Here is a 5666-nt window from a genome sequence, read left to right as displayed (position 1 = left end):
TATTGCACGTATCCTCGGCCGGAGCACAAAAGTTGTGAGAGAAGTATGGCGCACATATAACGCTACAGCAGTCTTCGCTGTGGCTCCACCACCTTCCAACAAAAATTCGCATACAACTCGCATTGCTACGACATGAAAAATGATCTCGCTCGTCCAGTCCTTTGTTCGGGATAGCCGCTTGACAAGGACGCAGACAGTTGCAATAGACGTGTTAGTTTTACTAAAAAAAGCAACATTGGCGATATCGACCCCGACAATTCCCGCGCAATGGTGTCAGCATGTCGTACTGTGCGCCGATTTTTAGATCTATCAGTTTCGAACAAGGCAAAGTAAAAGGTCAACTGACGTTTGCGTTGGCGGCACAAAATGCAATGCTCCGTGATAAATACATTGCGAATATAGTGACAACCACTTTTTGCGAAAATCCACCGCATGTTGTGTATCTGGACGAGTCATATGTACAACACCACTACGCTCGTCATCAAGATAGTTTATACGATCCAAATGACGAACAAGCCTGCAATTAAAAGCAAAGCACAAGGGACAACGATAATGCTTATTGGAGCGATACTAAACGACGGAGTGGACAACTCAAAACTACTTGCCCTCGACATTTGTTTCCAAGGGGAAAATACTACGCAAAGAGCCCAAAGACTACCACGCCATGTTGAACCATGCATATTTCGTCGACTGGTTTGGCACGTTACTCGACCAATTGGAAGCCCTGGAGAAAAGGAACGTCGCTATCTCTATGGACAACGCAAAATACCATAAATGCCTACCCGACGGCACTGCAAAGTATGCCTGGGCTAAGTCACGTCTGCGCGATAGTTGCGACCGCTATGCCATCCCCTACAACGCGGACGAAGTAAAAAAATTGCCCAATGGGAAAAACTTTCCAAGCACATCGAGAGCAACATCGTACCTGTTGTGGTGGTCATGGCCGAGTCGCGAGGGCATTCTGTTGTGTACACGCCACCATATCATTCGGTACAGGAGCGGTTGAAGACTGCCTTCGATAGCCTCACGTCTACAACATTCCATGGGTGTATTGCAGCATCAAAATGGCGACTCACCGAGTTGAGGGACTACCTAGGTCTTCAGGGCGCTGCAGATGAAGAAAATGTGGCGATGGACGAGCAAGTGCTACCAGACATCAGCCATGCATCATGCGACGATGACCATACGTGCGATCATCGATTGAGCAGCAGCGACTCGTCCAGCAGCGACATAGACGACGCCTGTGGTCCTTGGCATCTGAAGAAAAATAAACTGACTGCGTATAGAGTTTTATACCTCTTTGCGTTGCATAATACTTTCAGTAAGAATTTTCGGAGGTTCCGTCTTTTGTGATTAGATGTCACCTCACATACATCCCTGTGAAAGGTAATTGAATTAGTAAACGACCCCTGGAAGCTGCCCACGACTGTAAATTCCATTAAATTCTAGAAATACAGTACCCAGATTATGTATTTGCTGGAGGTATACGCACTTGGCGGTATCAAATTCAAGTCGTACAGTGAGCGACGGAAAAATGTCCTAGTGGTAACTTCGTCATATTACTATAGTCCAAGCATTCAATCTGCAAGCAGAAATTGTGGGTTTTTTAGCCAATGGGTGACAAATGATTTTTCAAATTAGTACTACCTCTGTTTGCAATTATTGCAAGCGAACATTCGGTAGTATACAAATTCATAGTATATTGAATCTAAATGTTATGAAAACGGCAGTCATTCGATTCTCACACTGTCAATGTCATTAAGAGGTTTGCTTCATCTGTCTGTCCTCTTCCTCTAGTCAAACAATCATTAACGACAAGGCCAATTCAACTTCATCCGTTCCAGCACTTCGGGGGATCTTGTACCGATTGCAACCCTAGGATTCGATAACAACCAGCATAATCCGGCGCAAGGTCATAAACGTTTTTTCCAACGTCTCCGAAGGCAACAACGAAAATGCGGTCTTCACTGCAGAACCAGGTCTTCCATGCTGCGGCATTCCATCGTTTGTTGCAGTGATTGAATTGAGTTGAAAAATGCAAGATCTCTATGTTCGAGATCTGGTGACTTGGGTGGTTGGCACGCAATCCGAATACTCCAACAACCTTGTTGGGCGGTAGCAGCAATGTGCGGGCGAGCATTGTCTTGTTGTATGACTATGTCGCCAGTAAATCCAGGTGACGGCCATTTCCACTTCGTCTTGATGGCTGGTAAAACTTTGTCAACCAGGACTTGTCGATAGGCATCCTTTGTCACCGTAACACTCTTCAAAATCTCGGTGCCCGCTGGTCGATTGCAACTTGGGCATGCGGCTGTTGAACGTTCCACCAACTCCCAGCAGCCAATTTTACCGTCCCAGCCATCCCGAGGGCGAGGAACGACAACTAGAAACATTAATTGGTAATGTGCGTCTTGGATTGCAGATTTCGTGGGACAACAGTTTCATCATTCCACAGCATAAATCGACGGCGAAGTTTGGTCATGTAATACCATTTCTCATCTGCATGAAACACATTGTACAAATCGCTCATGTTACCGCTTAGGGTTTGTTGGTGCTTGCGAAGACAGCACGAGCGGCTTTTTAGTCATCGGTGAGGCATGGACGAGTCCAACTTGATCGCCGATTCATCAACTTTCGTCTGATATAGGTCCAGAGCAAGTACACGGAGAGCCCAGTTGATGTTGCCAGTGATCGGTACTTTTGGCGACGATTCAAAGGAGTGCTCTTGTTGCGCGTCTCGACGTCGTCAGGTGTGTACGTTGGTCGTCGCCCGTTGTGGCCTTTCATACGACCAGCAGCACATGCCACCCCAGTCTGTTCTTTCATGGTTTGTCCTCTTTTACAGATGCGCGAAACAGTTGATTGATTGACGCCGTATTTCGTGCACACATCATTGACTGCACTTCGAGAGAGCTTGTCATTTACAGACTTCTCCAGTAGGTCTTGGAACAAGGCAACTCGTTGATTGTCTGTCATATTTGACTTGGTTTTAGTATTGGATTTTGTCATGCCTCCAGAACGAGAGAAGTGAAAATAAAATTCACCAAAAATTGCACAGCAGTAGAAGTGAACTCAAGGTGCAATAACCACAAATTTTTTGCCAATCAGAGCTTTGGAAGTCGACCAACTGATGCCTCTTGCAATATTTGCAAAAATGAGGTAGTACTTGATATCATGCATAGCTTATACAGTTTGATGTTCCATCAAATTGAAGTGCATCCTCTGTACCAAAATACTGTTGTGGATTATCTTTTTTTATAACTCGGTGGCTGTCTATATTCGAAACGCCCAATCAGGCTCAAAGCATTGCAAAATTTACTATCAACAAGGAGGTATTTTTATATCAATTTTATTGGCCATAGTTCACGAGAACCATCCAATCAAACCTTTCGCACACGACAATGTGAATTTTAAACACTAACCACTCCTTCAATTCTTAGCCGATTGGCCTGATACTTTGCGCATTCGACTCGTCTTGAAGTGTAGATTCGCCTAGCACACTTCAGATCGCCCCAATTCGAATCTATCAACACGCATGGCCAGCGCCGCCACGACCCGGTCGTGAGCTCACCGAAGGTGAGCGAAGGCGACTGTAATGTTCGATGGTCGCGATCAAGAAGGACGGTGTCGCTGCACACGGTGCGATGAAGGCATTGTGTGCTGAGTATGTTGTGACGCAGCAAGCATCATCGCTCATATGACGACGTGGTCAATCTACGGAGACGACCCTGAGCAACGCTGATATTGATGAGAAGTGGATCTTTGTGACACAAGTCAATCGACGCTATTTCCTGTGGCATGATGAGAGCTCCCTATACGCAAGTGCCAGTCAAAGCGGCACATCACGAAGGTCATGTTCCTGACTACGGTTGCAAGACCACGCTTTAGGGGCAAGTGCGAAGGGATGTCAGATGGCAAGATCGGAACCTGAGCTTTTGTGGAGACGACGTTCGTTCAAAGGCAAAGTCGGAACCATGCCCGTGGAGATCCTCTCACAGTACCAAGGGTGGTAACCAAAGAAGTGTGCCGGCAACATCTTATCGAGCACGTGATCCCGGCGATCAAGGACAAGTGGCCTGGTCGACGCGCCGATGTGATTTGGATCCAGCAAGACAACGCACGGCCACACATCGCAGTGAACGGTCCTGATGTCGTAGCGGCGGGCCATTCAGATGGGTGGAACATCAACTTGTGCTGCAGTCCTCCATGAGTCCGGACTTCAATGTCCTGAATCTTGGTTTCCTTAACGCTATCCAATGTTTGCAGCATTGAACGTTGGCTAGCTCAATCGACGAGCTCGTGTTTGCCGTCGAGGTAGCGTTCAATGACCTCAATCATGTTGTGCTGAATAGGACTTCACTACATTCCAAAGCGTCATGGAGGAGGCATTGAAAGTTGGCGGCGACAATTGCTTTACTCTGCCCTGCCACGCTCGAAGAAGGACAGCTGTCAAAAGAAGGCAAGTTGATGGTGCGTCCAGTGTGCAGTGTTACTGCTATAGCAGCTATTGACGCGCTACAGACACGACTTCAATGTGAAGAGAACATGGACTGGCTTAATGAAATGCTCAACTTGTCATGTTCGATTGGATTGTCCATGAATAGGGACGAACTCAGTCGATTGTGTGATGTGTTTGACGACATGGCTTTAGAAAATGACGACTAATACTTGCAGTACGTCATGGTGGTGTTGGTCGTATAGTGTTGAATTTGAATAAAAATATCGCTGTTTTCAGATTTTGAGTGTATGAGCGGATATAAATAGTGTAAATGCACCCCAAAATAGTACTTTGGAACAGAGGAAGTATTATTGAAGAGTGAGTTGAAAATGGATACGGTATGCCTATATTTCTCACGCAATATTTCTCACAAACAATCGATATCATACAAATATCTATATATTTATCCATAACCATATCATCGGTTTGTTTCGGACGTTAGTATTACTTGTTCCTTAACGGCGGCAACCACCATGTCAGGCTCAAGCGAACACGATGCTCCCCATAAAGTATCACTTCACCGCTTCCATCTTGTTCCCAACGTCCGCAATTTTCGTGGCCAGTCCTCTAGCATGCCATAGGATCCTTTGGTCGTTCAAATTACTAACGTCGAGGAGTTCAAGCAGATCGTGCGCACAATAGTGGCACCACACATCAAGCGAGAAGGCGCATACGTCCCACCAGTCTTACCAGTAACAACACGCATGTCAGCTTGGTCCCACTTCGGTATGCCATTCCCTGACGATGCCGACAAGTTTCTCCTGCTCTATCCTTCCAATCGGAAACCAATGGAGCTGGGCGATGTGACAAGTACCCTGATTTAACGTTGGTTTGGTACAGTGAGCGACGGAAAAATATCCCCAATGGTATTAGAGAAGTATCTTGAAATTTGATTTGGCATAAGAATTACCCTCAATGAGAATTGACAGTATTTTAATATTCAAGCTGTTGTCAAATTGAAGTACCATATTCACGATGATTGGTAGAAAAGAAAGCACTTCAAACTCAGCCACGACCACAACGACCAGCAACAAATACTACTACTCTGGTCCGAAATAGTTGTTAGGTGCACTTTCCAATTGGCGGAATTTTTCTAAATGTCCATAATTCTGCAAGGTGATTGATGTGTTAGAAAGCGCATGATTAAAGCTTTGATTGGGTAGTTTTT

Source organism: Aphanomyces invadans, assembly GCF_000520115.1.
Source record: "Aphanomyces invadans strain NJM9701 unplaced genomic scaffold supercont1.69, whole genome shotgun sequence".
Taxonomy (NCBI): Eukaryota; Oomycota; class Saprolegniomycetes; order Saprolegniales; family Verrucalvaceae; genus Aphanomyces; species Aphanomyces invadans.
The sequence above is the reverse complement of the archived record's forward strand: the minus strand, read 5'-3'. Positions refer to the sequence as shown.